We start from the raw sequence: 17,254 nt of genomic DNA on the forward strand, positions 1-17,254 counted from the left end.
GGGTCTTACAGATTTCAGTTTTTGTATTGGATTTATTGCGCATTTTTGGAATCGGGTATCCATTTTGTTTTGCTTCTATAAAAGCGCTTTTACGTACGATCGAGTTCTGTGCCATTGAAGTCGTTTTTTCTTCGCATTTCATTTTGAGTGATCAACATAAGTTTTTCTTCTAAATGTATTACTAGCTTACCACCCGCGGCTTCGCTCGCTTTGTATAAAACCTAATAAATTATATACTAAAACCTTCCTCTTGAATCACTCGTTCTATTAAAAAAACCGAATCAAAATCCGTTGCATAGTTTTAAGCATGCATAGAGACATAGGGCCAGAGAAAGCGACTTTGTTTTATACTATGTAGTGATGATTTATTACATTATATGTTTATTTATTAAGATCTCTCAATTATTAAGTAACCTGTAAAAATCATAGCTTATTTATTTATTTATTAAAGTGAAACTTTTATTAAAGCGTCTCAAACTTTTTGGTCTGTGTAGCGCATGTCGCGTGTATCGCGGCTGCCGAGTAGGTATACCTACTCGGCAGAATATTTTGCATATTTTGTGGCTAGTACCACTAACACGAACGGTCGTTAAAAAACGTTTCTGAAATATATATTTTTTTTATTTTGCAAAAATTTTCGTGCAACAGGAAAATATCAATTTCTTAGCAGTCATTTAAATTAAAACGAACTTCCTATAAAACCATGTTTGGTAGAAAAATTAACAACAATGTTTGGGAAAAAAATTAAAAGGTATGACGTCATTGCCTGAGAATGTTCTAGAATTTTCGATTTCGATAGAAATGTTTAACGTGAGTTGTGTGACGTCATATCGATGTAGTTGTTTGCAACTGCACTGCATGTTTACTATATTGAAAACAAACATGAAATTTCCTGGAAGTCAGACTGAAATAGGAAAATATTAATTTCAGTGTATTAGGTATCTTTTTAATTTGGAGTCAAATTTGTGAACCCATTTGTCGACTAATTGAAATAGTTTTAGGTTGAAATATCATTGAAGTCTCAAAAACAGATGCAAATCTTTTTGAAGTGAAACTTCTTTAGGCGCGTTGAGACAGCGTCATAGCAATACCATCACGTCATGGAGTAAGGCGACGATTTTGATATATGTATTTGAATATAGCCAAAGAAGTTTCACTTCTAACATGTGTGATCGGCACACACTCTTTTTTCATAAAGGGATAGAAAACCCAATTCAGAAACACGACTAAAATTTGAAGATTTTACCTGCCTAATTATTATCAAGATAGGTCCTTACCTATCTTGATACTAATTATTATTCCCTCATGTAACAGAATTTCCAAAAAACCTAGTATCGCAGTAACACCTTCACGAATACAAAACCGCAGTAAAAGGCAGAGAGAAATATTAAAAGATAAATTTCATTTTAAACTATTTTGCTCAGTTATGGTGAATATGAAATGAAGCATAAACTCTAGAGAATTATTCATTCATAGTCCTTACAACGTCGCTGCAAAGCTTCACGTTCAGGCTTTTGTTCGACGAACAATAAATTGAGCTAAGTGAGTTTACTATAATTTGTATGGGTTCCGTATGATTTCTTTATTTTGTTTGATTAGTCGAACATTTATGTATATTGTTCTTCAAATGTCGAATGAAAAATAATTGATCAATCAGAACGCTCGACGTTTCTTGCTGCAAACTTCGTTCATTGTATACCTACCTAAATTTGTTGCAATAACACTGTATTGGCAATAACATTGTACTGTTGCAATGTCAATAAAACCAGACGATTAAATTGTATATGAAGTCGATTGGCAATCTACCGTTTAACATCAATTACCAAATTTAATTACCACCGTTTTATCAATATACCTACGACAAATAGGTATAATAATATATACTATATGTACTTATAAATATCACATTAAAAACATCGTCTAAACTCATGTCTTGTCAGTGATTCATTTATTTTGAATCCATATAAATACATAATAATATGTATTTATAATATTATATTTTATACTATTAAAGCACGATACACAAACTATCTACATTTATGCTCTATAGTCTTAGTACATTGACTATCTCACTACACAGCTAATATAAGATTCAAGTTCCGCACCCAGGGAACCCTAAAACCTCAGCAGAGATGAGTATGTTCTTAAACAATAACAGGGATGCATTATAAAATACACTCAATTCCGTGATGTAAATGAGCACATAACTATTATACAAGATTTTCATCTTGCAACCCGTTTTATTCTCATAAAATGTTTACTATGGAGAATACCATATTATTTTTTACTAGGATTGTCGGATGTAGGTACATTGGCATTTCTATGTATCACTACATAGGATAAAACAAAGTTGATGTCGTTGTCTGTCAGTCCCTCTCTATGCTTAAATATTTAAAACTACCCGGATTATGCTACAGTTTATTTTTAATAGTGATTCTTGATGAAGATTTTAGTAAGTATATAGTTTATTAGGTTTTAGGAAAAGTGAGCGAAGCCGCGGGTGGAAAGCTACTCAGCTATATAGTATGTGTCTCAATTTGGTGTCACTAGTTTGGTGTCATTATACAGTAGCGGCAGTTTTCAAGTAAATAAATTGTAGATCCATCATTTATTTTGCCTGTCCATGGACACTATCGACCAGTTATCTATTTTTAAAATGAACATAACGTGTTGCAGCTTATTTTTGCTATTCGCATTCGTCATGGTATTACTGTCACGTCATGGAGCAAAGCGACGGTTTTGATATCTTTGAATATTGCCAAAGAAGTTTCACTTCTGAAACATGTGCTCGGTACACACTTTTTTTTGGTTATTCCTGTTTCTGAATCCCATCTTGCCTGAGTCTCCTGGAATCCTGAAAGAAGTATTCATACCATTAACATTCACAGCATATAATACATAAACATATAATCCTATCCTTCCTACTAATATTATAAATCGACGATGAAGTGTCAATATATGCTAACTACAAAAACTACATTTTTCAGTAGATAAAAAAAACGTTTTATTTCTTTTTCGTTACCGTTTTTAATTATTATTTTAGCTTACGTTCATTATCAAAGGATATTACATATCATGGAATCATTTATTAAATGTAACTTCACAGCTTTTTAAAAAAAACATGCAGATATTAGATATTGCTTGTAATTGTATTTAAACAGGAAGCCGTATTTTTTAGATACAATTTATTGCCAATATACTTAGAAGAAATTGTTCTAAAGATAACAATATTTTTTTATTTTAATATTAAGTTTTTGTATCAATACTATTGTAAAATGTTGATTTAAAATCCTGTCACTACACGTGATTATGCTCGAACATTATTTCAATTTGTTCAACTTCATATGGACGAGATTTTCTTGCTGCTTTGGTTATAGTGACATAATCACTTGGAACGTAAATTTCTTTGTTCGTAAGTTGGCGTTCAAGTCAAGAACTATAAGATACTACGTGAACACACGTCAGAGCACAACAGCGTCGAAGATTTACTCATCTTCACGGACGGGTCCGAGACTGAAAATGGCACGGGTGCTGGGGTCTTCTCTGAGGACCTAAACATTAACATCTCGCACCCCTTGGGACCCCGTAATACAGTATTTCAGGCTGAATGCCTAGGACTTCTACTTGCAGTTTTAGCCATAAATCATAATCAAAAGGAATGTAAAAACTTTTCGATTCGGATCCTATCATATGCAAAGTATAGGATAGCAAAGCAGCACTCATGGCAATCAAAAGCCATGAAATCACTTCAGGGTTAATTCTAGTGTCACCTAGCCCTAACTAGAGTAGGTATGTGATCTGGGAAAGTCCCTAGTACTACAATGAATAAAAGGACACAGTAACTCATGAGGAAACGATGCTGCTGACATATTAGCCAGAAGGGCATCTGAAACACCGGTCATAGGACCTTTTCCAATTATACCACTACCTGCAAGCTGAATCCGGGTGATGATTACCCAGCTCACTAGCACTGCACAAAAAGCAGAATGTTCAAGCAGATCTGACTGCAAGCATGCCAGAGAAGCCCTACCAAACATTGACTCTAGACTTGCACGTCCGATTCTCAACCTACGCAGAGTGCAACTACGTGTAATAACAGGGACCCTCACCTAGGGTACGGCCCTTTCAACAAACATCTCTTTAATTTAGGGATCACAGACAGTCCGCTATGCAGAGCATGCATGGCGTCCGAGGAAACGGCAGCCCACGTCATCATGGAATGTACGGGGGTTGCGGAGTACAGGGCAAGACACTTGGGGTCTCCCTGAAGCCTTCGGCAGCCCTCACAAGCTGCTTGGCTTCATGTGCTCGGGTGGTTTCAGTTTTAGCTGGTTTCCCCCACCTCCCTCTCTCACGCAAAATAGGCGCTTGACCTCGAGTTGCGGAGAAATGCCCGTATATTATTATAAGTTGGCGTTCAATGGTGCTATGAACTGAATCGCATTCCATTTGCGTGTGACTGGGTTCTAAAAACTTTTGAGTTATAGTAATATTATACTTTTTACTAAAATATAATAGTGCGTTTGACATAACTGCGTTGCGATTTTGGTAAGTGCATCCGTCAGAAAATATAATAATAGGTAGGCAGCTGTTGGCTAACACAATGCTTTTCCAGGTAATTAATTACAAACGAAACAAAAGTGCTAGACGTCAGGTCAGCAGCTGTTTCGTCAAACCAGTAACATGTACATTGCTTAGTAATTTAATTGACTCTACGAACAATTTGTTGGTATCTTTACGCGCATAATGCGATGGTAGTTTTGGAAAAGCACCAAGAAACTCATCAAGAATGGCAATTTTTCGATGGTTTGATGAGTTTGATGGAGAAGCACGTGTTAGAATACTTTCTTCTTGGTTTGAAAGCATGCCAAACTCTTAACCCAGGAATAAACTGTAAATGAGCCCAAGGAAAGCGTGTTTAAAAACATAGAGCGGACGCTTCAGGGTGTAGTTAGAATATATTGCCAGCAAAAATGACGCAACTTTTGTTATAAGGTATTGCTACACTTTAATATTTGCTCAAATTGACTGTTTACAGAGAAATGACCTTAATGGGCCTATGTATTACTCTATTTTAAGTACGAAAATGCTATAAAACGAAAATCGCTAAAATGTTAGTTAGGAGGTATTGATACTTCATCGTCGAAATGCGAAAGTTTGTGAGGATGTATGTGTATGTTTGTTACTCTTTCACGCGAATACTACTGAACCGATTACAATGAAATTTAGCACACATATAGAAGGTGACTCGGATTAACACATAGAATAGGTTTTATCCCGAAAATCCAACGGGAACGGGAACTACTAGGGTTTTTCTTTGAAAACTCGGGCGAAGCCGCGGGCAGAAAGCTAGTTTATTATATACTTCAAATAACTTTCTTATATTGTTATTTACATAGCAATACATACAAGAAATACGCATTAAAGAAAATACCCTTCTGGTGCAATCTATAAAGCTAACAAACAGATCATAATGAAAAATAACAAGACATATTTCGTACACCAAAAGGATTTAAACACAAATAAGTTACCATTACATTAGCGTTTCTTTTAACCTCGTTAAATTTCCTTAAAATATGAAACCCTGAAGGCGGCATTAAGTGAATCATTATATAGGCCATTAAGGCGTGTCTGCTTGATGCATGGAGCTCGGAATTCTCTTATAAATCTTTGGTTATTTACCGAGCACCCATGCAATCTCATCAATCTCAATTTGTCATTTCTATTGAGCGGCTTTTAGATAATTCGTGTTGTAATTAAACGATATGGGGCTTGATGGTTTGTGAAAGATTCATTATTCATTAAGAATTTATGTTCAATTTTTTATTAACTAGCTGTGCCTCTCGGTTTCACCCGTGTGGCTTTGCTCCTGTTGGTCTTAGCGTGATGATATTATATAGCCTTCCTCAATAAATGGGCTATCTAACACCGAAATAATTTTTCAAATCGGACTAGTTGTTCCTGAGATTAAAAAGTTCAAACAAACAAACAAACACATTCTTCAGTTTTATAATATTAAGTAGGTATAGATGGTATGAATCAGTATTCTTTTTATAGAGTAAGTATAAAATATTTGGAAACGGATGTAAATCAGTCTGTTTTAAGAGATAAGTCGTTATAGTAAAAAAAAAAAAAAATTGTTAAAGAAAAATACTTCTATTGTAGTTTAACCTTATTTGGTAAAAGGTAATCTATGTTATTATAAGAATCGATTTTACTAATATAATACAAACAAACTAATAAAAATAAATATTATATTAATCGAAAGACGAAATCAATAAGTTTTCTTTCGTTTTTCAGTTCAGTTTTAGTAACCCTTATTAGGACTTAGTAGTCTGCCGTTAGTAAGTTAGATGATAATTGAAAAATATAAAAGTAATAAACTTGACCCTGTAAGTTATATAATATTAAAAACCTTAACAGAAAAAAAATGACAATGATTATTGACTGTGCATCAACATAATAATAATTTCAGTAAACCACAAAATTTCGGGTCATTTGTAACAGGATGGCGGTTCTACAGGGGTCTTAGTACGCAATGACAAAAAGAAAAATGATGGTCAGAACGCTGATACTGGATACTTTAAGATACTATAATATAAAATAAAACCGTATCTTAAGATAAAATATCATAGTATCTTCACCTTGTGTGACGCGCTTTAATGAGAAAAATTTAAAGCTTATAAACGATAAAGATTGTTTACATCCATTCAACTTAATACTAAATACAATTGCTATATTTCATAACTCATATTATAAATCTTAAGTCTATCCGCCTACTGCGCCAAAATTGCCGTAAGAATGTAACCAACGTATGCACGAATGAGATAAGAGAAATCCTCGAATTCAAAGACTAACGAGACAAAAGACTTGAATCAGCAGTCCCTGAGATTTTTGTTGGTAAACTTATTGGATCCATTTCACGAATGCCCAAAAGTTAAAACTTTTGAATAGTAAAATTGATTGATAGATGAAAAGTTTTGTTCTTCAGTTATTGTTACAATGATAATTAACTTTTGTTTACTTCCAAGCTAAAGTTCTTAGTTAAATTTCAAACAAAAATTTCATTTTCTTAATAAATTAAAGTTAACCTTCCTTTGTCCAATTTCTAATCTAACTTTGCGGCTTAACATACATTATTATTTATTGGTGAGATCACTTATACAGATCAAATTATTGTTGTAACTTATCACTTATAATACCACAAGAGCTTCAAAATTATCGGGTATTTTCCGATAGGTTCGTTGCAAACAAGTGAAGGAGTCAAGTTTTTAAAAAATCACGAGCGCGTGATTTTTCCTGAAAAACTTATTTATTTATTTATTTATTTATTTATATATTTGGGAAACAAACAACACAATATATCATATAAACAAGAGATAACAAACCATACACATATCAGTAAAGTTTCCACTAAAAATTTAAATTCTTAAAAACAAATACACATTCAGTCACAAACAGTCTACTTGTGGATACAAATAATTATAGAAATAACAAGCATGAATACAATTCAAATATCTCAGTTAGTTACTATTGCATTTATTTCGAACTTTGGTTTTGTACGATTTGAATTTTTCGTTAAATAAATCAAGGTCACTAAAATTATTATTATAATTATGACAAACACGGTATAAATATGTATTTCTAGCAAATTTGGATTTAAATTTAGGTAATGCAAATAGGGCTTTGTCACGAGAGCATATACGCGGACATCGTAAGAGTAAATTGCCTAGAAGAAAAGAAGAATCGACGCTATTATTAAGTATCTTATATAAGAATACCTGGTCTCTTTCATGTCGACGATTTATCAAAGGAAGCACTTCCGGAATGGGACCAGACTGTTTAGCTCGTTTATAATTCAAATGTTTGATAAATTTATTTTGAATGTGTTCAATATTATTTATGTAGATATTATATTGAGGATTCCAGGCTGTAGAAGCATATTCCAATATAGTTCGTACGAACGAGTTATACAAAAGAATTAAAGTTGAACACATTTTAAACTCCCTACCAACTCTTAAAACAAAACCAAGCATTTGATACGCTTTGGCTGTAATAAAATTAATATGGGCTGAAAAAGTTAACTTATAATCTAAGAGGACACCTAAATCTTTTACTTCAGTCAACCTAGTCAGCGATGTTCCATTCAAAGAGTAATCGAACAATATAGGCTTAATTTTTCTAGTAAAAGTAATAACGTTGCATTTATTCACATTTAAGAGCAGGGAATTCGCAGAACAGTAACGACACAAGTTAAGAAGATCCTCCTGTAGTAAAGAGCAATCACGTTGATCTTTGATCACTCTAAATATTTTCATGTCATCCGCATAAAGTAAGATATTACAGTGTCTAAACTGACAAATAACATCATTTATAAATATATTGAACAGCAGAGGACCTAGGTGAGAACCTTGAGGTACTCCAGAGGTAACTGGAATGAAGGAAGAACAATGACCTTTTATATTAACAGCTTGGCTACGTTCTCTGAGGTATGATTCCAGCCAACGTAGGAGATCGCCATGTATACCGGCCACCCGAAGTTTGTGAATTAATAACGAATGGGAGATTTTATCAAATGCCTTCGAGTAGTCGGTATAAACCACATCCACCTGTCCACCCCGGTCCATAGCACAAGCCACATTATGAAGAAATTCACACAAATTAGACTCTGTGGATCGTCGGTCAATAAAGCCATGCTGCTGTTCAATAATAACTGGTCTGATATGTGGAAATATAGCATCATAAACAACTTGACGACTTTATTTGTTTGCAGGGAACCTTGAGGGAAATGCCAGATAATTTTGAAGCTCGTGTGGTATTCGGGGGATTATTTTCCCGTCCCAAATGTCGGCCAATAATTTCACAATTGAATTCAACCTGTCAGTTTGACGTCAACTACCAGAGAAAATTTTCAAAAAATTATCAGTATAATACCATGTAGGTTGTACCACGTGACGTCGAATGGTGCAATTCTATTGGGCGATATTTGGGTCGGAAAAATAATCAAGGTAAAATAAAAACAATATTCACTACTACACATGGTGGCTTTGCTATATTATTTCAAGACAGTAAGTCGTACTGTGGTAATAATTTCGAATCAATTGTATCTCAATCTGAGCAACTTCAGTACATAGTATAAAACAAAGTCGCTTTCTCTGTCCCTATGTCCCTATGTATGCTTAAATCTTTAAAACTACGCAACGGATTTTGATGCGGTTTTTTTAATAGATAGAGTGATTCAAGAAAAAGGTTTTAGTACATAATTTATTATGTTTTAGACAAAGCGGGCGAAGCCGCGGGCGGAAAGCTGGTTTAAAATAAATTGCAATTTCCTTCGGACATTAAAACAAACACAACCATTTTGAGTTACAATATAAGTAGGAATTCCTTCCCAAATATTCATTCATATACAAAAGATGCTTGACGACGGTCGTTCACATAAAAATGTACCACATAAAGGCAACAAGTAACACCTCAAAAAAGCTGATTTAATGAACATTTACATTCAGGAATGACAGATGTTACCCTAAATGAAATGTATTCGCAAATGTCAGGCAGATTTACATGATTTTCCCTTGGGGACACACTGTTTATTCTAGACTAGCCTTCATTTGCAAGTCTGATTTAGAAATAAAAACTTTGTAAGATCGTCACATCTGCGTACTAGGTTAGCATTGATTTATTAGTTGGAAATGTTGTTTAATTTGTTGAAATCCCTGTAAAAACTGTATAGTTGATGTAAAAAATTAATTTCATTTATTATGATATATTTAGAAAATTATAGTATAAATCACGGCTCGATTTAATCAATATGTCTTATGGAATAATGTTTTCAAAAGCATACCAAGTTTTTACACAATAACAAAGTACCACTTAAAATCCTACTTTATACCACTCGATCCGGACGGTAACAAGTATCTCAATAATCGTCGAAAAATCCATCAGTCTTAATATTTTTCATTATAAATCATATAACTTTTCATCGCAAAACACCACCTCACTCTTTTATAAAAAACCGAAACTCAGCAAAGCCTCACATTTAAATCAAAACTACGTTAAAACTTCCTTCACGTCCACGTAAAACAAAATAATGAAAACTTTTATAAAATTCAAGTTATGTACATTTATTTATTAAAGTTAGGGACGAGGTCTCGTGCCAACTGGATTCCAAAATTCTCCTCAAACTACTTTCCAAGAAAAAACTCCTTCTGTGCACAAACGACCACCGCTCGTCGCTGGAAGGCCGAGTTCACACTGAACAATACAGGGCAAAGACAATGCAGACTATTCATAATGATTTTCTTGTATGAATGTTATAAATTTATAATTTAAATTAATAAAAAATTTATAATTTATAATTAAACTAGATTTCCGCCCGCGGCTTCGCCCGCGTTTTCAAAGGAAAACCCGCATAGTTCCCGTTCCCGTGGGATTTCCGGGATAAAACCCAACCCTATGTGTTAATCCAAGTTACCTTCTATATGTATGCTAAATTTCATTGTAATCGGTTCAGTAGTTTTTACGTGAAAGAGTAACAAACATCCATACATCCATACAAACTTTCGCCTTTATAATATTATTAATCGATTAATAGGATTTATATATTTTTTTTGTATGAATGTTTTTGGTCTCTCTGACTTGCGATTTAGAATTAGCTGTAAAAGCCTGTGATTTTATTAATTACTAGCAATGCCCTGCGGTTTCACCCGCATAGATAGCGATATCTTTACAGTGAAAAGTCTACTATAGGTCGGACATGAAAATCACCTTTACCCCGTCCCGCACTACGGCCTTTTTTTTTTTTTGTTTTAGTGGGGAAATCTTTCATAGATACCCACGGCCTCCAGGGGAGGGGCCGTGGGTTATGTCGTATTCCTACCGACCAAAACCCCACTGTGTTCCGTCAAGACGCATATTGGTAGAATTCCTCCGTGACCCCCGCACTACGGCCTGCTCGAACAGTATACCTACTATTTTCTGTAGATTGACACTTTTAAATTCGTTATATCTTTTGAATGGAATATCCAATTCTTTTCATTTAAAAAGTATTTTGCTGGTATTGAAACAGTCTATAATAAAACATCATTTAATGGGATAAGGATTAATATATGTGTATGGATAACATGGTTTGATTACTGTCGGCACTTCTATTTACTTTGAAAACGTAAAAAAGTTGTTGTAGTAACATAACTACTGAAGATGGACGTATGGTATCGCGGACTTTCTTGTAGATATTGATCCATTCTATAATACTGTAGAACATTTTTTTGTTCTATCTTCAATAGATTCCGCAGCGCACGCGATGACAGAAGTTTTATTGAGGATTTTTTTACACCTTGGGTTACATTATTGCATTTTTGGTAAGGATCTCTAATTTTTTTGAAAATGCAATATAGCCTATGTTGCTCAGTAAAGATGCAGCTTTCTAATGGTGAAAGAATTTTTGAAATCGGTCCAGTAGTTTTTGCGTGAAAACCATACATACATACATACTTACATACATACTTACAAACTTTTCCTCTTAATAATATTATTATATTAGTATAGATGATAATTAAACGTTTATATGCATTCAACACAATCAATTCACCTTTATAGAGTTATTTTTATAATGTTATTATGTTGAAAACTATCGATATATTACTACAGACTTTCTTGACAGCTCTTCTATATATTTAATGCTTGAGAAATGGTAAATCTATGTTATTAAGATTCAAAAGCACTAAGCAAAAGACCTTCTAAGGAGTATTATTGATGAATAAATATTTTCGTTTGAGAATTTGATATAATAAATGCAATAATCCTTATGTTATAATGTTCTAAGTTTATTTATTTATTGGATGAAAATGTAATCATCCAGTTGACTTCGAAATTACTTATTTACTCTGTGTACGATCACTCTGAACGCACCTTAACCACCCGCAGCGGAAAAAAGTCATACAAAATAGCATTTGGAACGGAAACTGTAAAGTTTGAAGCAATTTTGTTTTGGGTGTGAGCTGACCACTTACCCGAGAAATAGTGTAAATTGACTTCTATGATATTTGATATTATTAACAAGTTATCTATTTTTGTTTGCCAACTCTTGCAACTAACTTTCTAACTATGGAGGATGTTGTGTATAACGAGTTTAAAAACAATGTTAGCTGAGAACATGTGTGAATAAATTGAAGTTTGTGTTACGAAGACATGCTTATATTAAAACTATTTTTTATAATGTGTCCTAGTTATAATCAGGTGGCTATTTTTAAGAAATACCCATCATGATTTATCCGATTAAAGAAATCGAAATTTGTCTATATAACGGATACCTAGTTGAAATATTTATTTGTTGAGACGTTTTGAAGAACAAAGAATCGAAAATAATCAGCGTCTTTTCCCAAATGACAATGTTTATTACTCTTTGGAGTATAAACGGTTAATCAAATTTGGATGAAATTTAATACAGATAGATGTTATAAACACTATTACCACATAGACTGCTGGAAGAGGAATATCAATAAGTACAAAATTCTTGTTTTGCAATTGCGATTACGATTTTGAACGAAACCGAAGTCACGGTCTAAAACTAGTATAAACAAATTGCGTACGCAGACAATCACTTGCTGATTCCAGTTGCGAATCCCATACAACTGTTGACGTAAGGAATTTTAATTCGTATAGGTTACAAGGCTCTAAGGTATTTGGGTGCCCCTCGTCTGACGTGTGAAAATGTTTGGTTCGTACTTAACATACTTTCACGTAGTAAACTATTGATTCTGATAAGCATATTGTATATACTTATTACTACGTTTAATTTATATGTTTGTATGTTTTATTATGTTGCCACTTAGCATAGCAACTAATGGATTAAATGAGGAAAAAAGTGACACTTTTTTTGTAATAGTGGTATATAAATACCTAAGTTATTTTAAATAATAAGTAATAACGGCTAGTTCATAAAATAAACACTTCCATAAGAAATAATTTTATACAAACGACCTCACCTTATGGTCCATTGAATCGATAATTTAATAGATTTTCACCTAAAGTCAGCCAGGGAAAGTGATGAAAAATTATCTATATTTGTAGTTATTATACTGCTATGTAATGTAAAGGTCAGGTTTTACTTAATTTACTTATATACTACACGTTAATAAAGCTTTACTATAACTTACATTGTGAAGGAAAACATCGTGAGGAAACCGACATGTCGAAGAATTAAAAAGTTCGACGACATGTGTCATCCGCCAACATGCACTTGGCCAGCGTGGTGGATTATTATTATTATTGCCTGTACCCTCATAGGAGGCCCATGTCCCAGCAGTGGGAACGTATATGGGCTGATGATGATGATGATGAAGTAACAAAAAAGTATTGTGGAAATTTCATTATTATTACTGACAATCATACAATTGTTGACGTAAGGAATTTTAATTCGTATAGGTTACAAGGCTCTAAGGGATTTGGGTGCTCGTCTGAATTTCAGTAATAAAATTTCGTTTTAATATTTTGACCTTTTATTATAAGCTTCTTAGAAATGTGTATTCAGATATTATGTAATTGTGTTTGTTATTGCTAATATGTTTATCTGTTTATTGGAATCTTGATTTTGAATTCTAAGAAATTTTTTAGAGAGGCAACATCAAATGAAATAGGTACGAATATAATGAAATGATTTAAACAGAATATTGTTTATTTGGAACTTTATATGTTATGATGGAAATTAATATTTTATTTTAAATTTTACGTACTCACGACAGATAAATTTCTTAACAATATTGATAGGACATAGTACCGCAATCCTAGAATAGGACATAGTACCGCAATCCTAGAATAGGACACAGTACCGCAATCCTAGAGTAATTTCAATACTTGCTCTACTTATATTTTTTAACCTCATAAAGTATCGAATTCTTCACAAAAAATCTTTCACCAGCGAAATTATACATTAATCCTTATAGACAAAAGGTTATATTTTACTTAATAGAATATTATGACGTACATATTTTTAACAATATTTCCATCTGATTGCCTTTTTACGGAGTACATTAAGTGTTTCAAAACAAAGCCAAAAACAATGAATAAATGATTGAGTTTGGAATTCTGGATAACTTGATGAGGGCAAAAACATCAAGAATCGTGGGTCATTAACACCTATTTCTTCACATAAAGGAAAGTCGTTTATTTAGTTAATCTTCTACATTTTTAGCACATATAATTTATTTTTCCCAAAACATAAATATTCCACCTAAAAAGTTACACGGGAAAAGTTTTTATGTAAATTTTAAGAAAAAAATATATGATAAATTGTTAGCAAGTTCGTAAACTTCCTCGTCATTCGACATTCTGCGGTATAATTAATGAGTTTTGGGAGTGAAAAGCCTTTAGGTAGCCTGTGCCTACGAACAACCCCTCTACGAGGTTACGCGAGTCTACGCGGGTCTACGAACGAGTCTACGAGCTCGTCTCGTAGCACTAACCACATTCCTCATAATATTATAATACGACTATAAATTTACCTCCTATACTTTTTACTAAGAAGCTTACATTTCAAAACTGAGATAGATTGAATATAATATTGAGATCTAGTGAATAGAATATATTACAAGTGTTTTTCCATAAAATATCTACTTATGCTACGATAAAATAACATTTGTTATCGTACCAGCTTTCCTGATAAATATTTTTTCTGAAGGAGTCGAACGTTTGATTTTATTTGTGAATATTTTAGGTTTGTAGTATTTCAAATACCTTCGTATCTGTTTTGAAATATTAGGGGAAATAAAACCCTCAATTCAATTTTACCTCTTTTAGTTTTCTTTCAATACTAGCTGCGCTCCGCGGTTTCACCCGCGTGGCTCCGTTCCTGTTGATCTTAGCGTGATGATATTATAGCCTATAGCCTTCCTCCATGAATGGGCTATCTAACACCGAAATAATTTTTCAAATCGGAACGGTAGTTCCTGAGATTAGCGCGTTCAAACAAACGAACTCTTTAGCTTTATAATATTAGTGTATAGATAAGTACATATTCATTAGCAATAAAAAGATTATAAATTCAGAAATACTATGTTTTATTATTTTAATTACTCTTCATTTAGTTATCTATTTGTTCCGGTTCCAGTAGTTATTCCTTTTGTTTTTCAAAAAAATTTCCTCATCCCAGTGGAGACGAATTCAAAAAACAAAACATCATTAAAATCAGTTCAGCCGTTCTTGAGATATAAATAGTGTAACTAACACAACTTTTGTATATATGAGACTAGACGATACACATATCAATTATAATATTATATTATATTTGACTAAACATTTTTATAAATATTCAGTAAAAAAGGTTATGTAGGTAACATGTTTCCCAATTTTAATTAAATTATATCATCACAATACGTTTATAAGAAAATTCCTGCAAAAATATATTATCAACCGAGCGTATTTTAGCGTAATCTTTACCGAACTTAGCGCTTACAAAAGTACATTGTTTCGGAATTCGCGACGTCATGTTACCACAGTAATGGTAAAAGCATTTCACACTGGACGCGTTTTTATCAATTTTTTGCTTTATTTTAAGCGTTTTCAGTTTGTAAGACTACTGGGAGTATGATTTTTGTATGAAGGCGAGGATTTTTTACTGTATAGATAGATTTAAAAATATCTGAATAAACAAAATAGAAAAGCAAACGAGCATACGCAACCCGTCAAAATTGATACAAGTGGTATCTCATTTATTATAATATATCATTATGTAACTCATTGTTAGCTTCAATCATAAATAATTATGGGGGATTATTTTGGAAGAAGGCTAAGAAAGTAGGAATATCCATATCATGGTGGAATGGAATATTTAATGATTTTTTTTTGTGTTATAATTTACTTTTCTATAATCTTTGTGTAAATGCATGTTTTGTACATTATTTCTTAAGTATTTATTAGGTCATAGGTCCTAGAATTCCAACCAATACCCGCGGCCCCATCATTAAAGTGGCTCGACGGAACACAGTGGGGTTATAGTCGGTAAGAATCCGACATAACCCACGGCTCCTTCCCCGGGGGCCGTGTGTATCTTTGGAAGATTTCCCCACTTAAAAAAAGGTCATAGGTACTACAAATATTGAACGTTATTATATACTATTGAACTTATACCTCCTTATACAAAATAGCAAAACCCACCTTAAATAACGTACGAAACGTCGTCAGTACAACCCCGCCCCATACCACCGTACCATGACTCGTCGCAAACTCAATATTAAAACATTCTTCCCGCGTAAATTAATTTCATTTTTAAAAGGCTTTGGGTGACGTCGGGTCATCAGATTGCCCCTTATAACAAAGTTACTTTAATGAGCGCTCTAGACGGGGAATAAAGGCTTCTGTTTAAGTGACAAAATTATAAACATTTTAGTATAATTTTTGACGGTTCCTTGGGATGTTCCGTGTCAGAGGCAGGAAGCGAAATGTCAAGATTCCTTTTTTGTGGAGATTTTTGCATGAGATTTAAAATTGTTTGAGGTTGAATTATGGTGTTTTAATATTTTCCAGGGTTAATCTCAATGTATATAATACTAGAGGTCCGCCCCGGCTTCGCCCGTGGTACATATTTCGCAATAAAAGGTAGCCTATGTCCTTTCTCGGGTATCAAAATATCTCCATACCAAATTTCATGCAAATTGGTTCAGTAGTTTAGGCGTGATTGAGTAACAGACAGACAGAAAGAGTTACTTTCGCATTTATAATATTAGTATGGATTATTAGCTATATTTGAACATAACTACAGTGTATCTTATGTATATTTTATCTTGCATTTATCGCATAGACCTGCATCTACAATCTAGATTATTCTGAGAAATGTCGAGTGGAAAAACTTTTACCCTCGAACGCACCTTTAACTTTTCGTGTCGAATTTATTTGAATAAAACTATCACGTTCAAATATTATTTTAACTTATTTATGTATTAAAACGGTTCTTCAATTTTGTACTCTATAATTTGATATCTAGTTTTAAATATATCTATATATATAAAAATGAAATCCGTTTCGCATTGTCATGGCATCACGTGTGAACGGATGGACCGATTTCGATAATTTTATTCTTTTTTTATTATATTCCTTGAAGTACGAGGATGGTTCTTATGTAGAGAAAACGTAAACATGTACCACGGGTGAAGCCGGGGCGGACCGCTAGTATATCTATATATATAAAAATGAAACCCGTTTCGCGTTGTCACGGCATCACGTGTGAACGGGTGGACCGATTTCGATAATTCTTTTTTTA

Source organism: Colias eurytheme, chromosome 21 (genome assembly GCF_061535395.1).
Source record: "Colias eurytheme isolate Ceu_HAF_F1 chromosome 21, ilColEury1 Martin Lab GWU primary, whole genome shotgun sequence".
Lineage (NCBI taxonomy): Eukaryota > Metazoa > Arthropoda > Insecta > Lepidoptera > Pieridae > Colias > Colias eurytheme.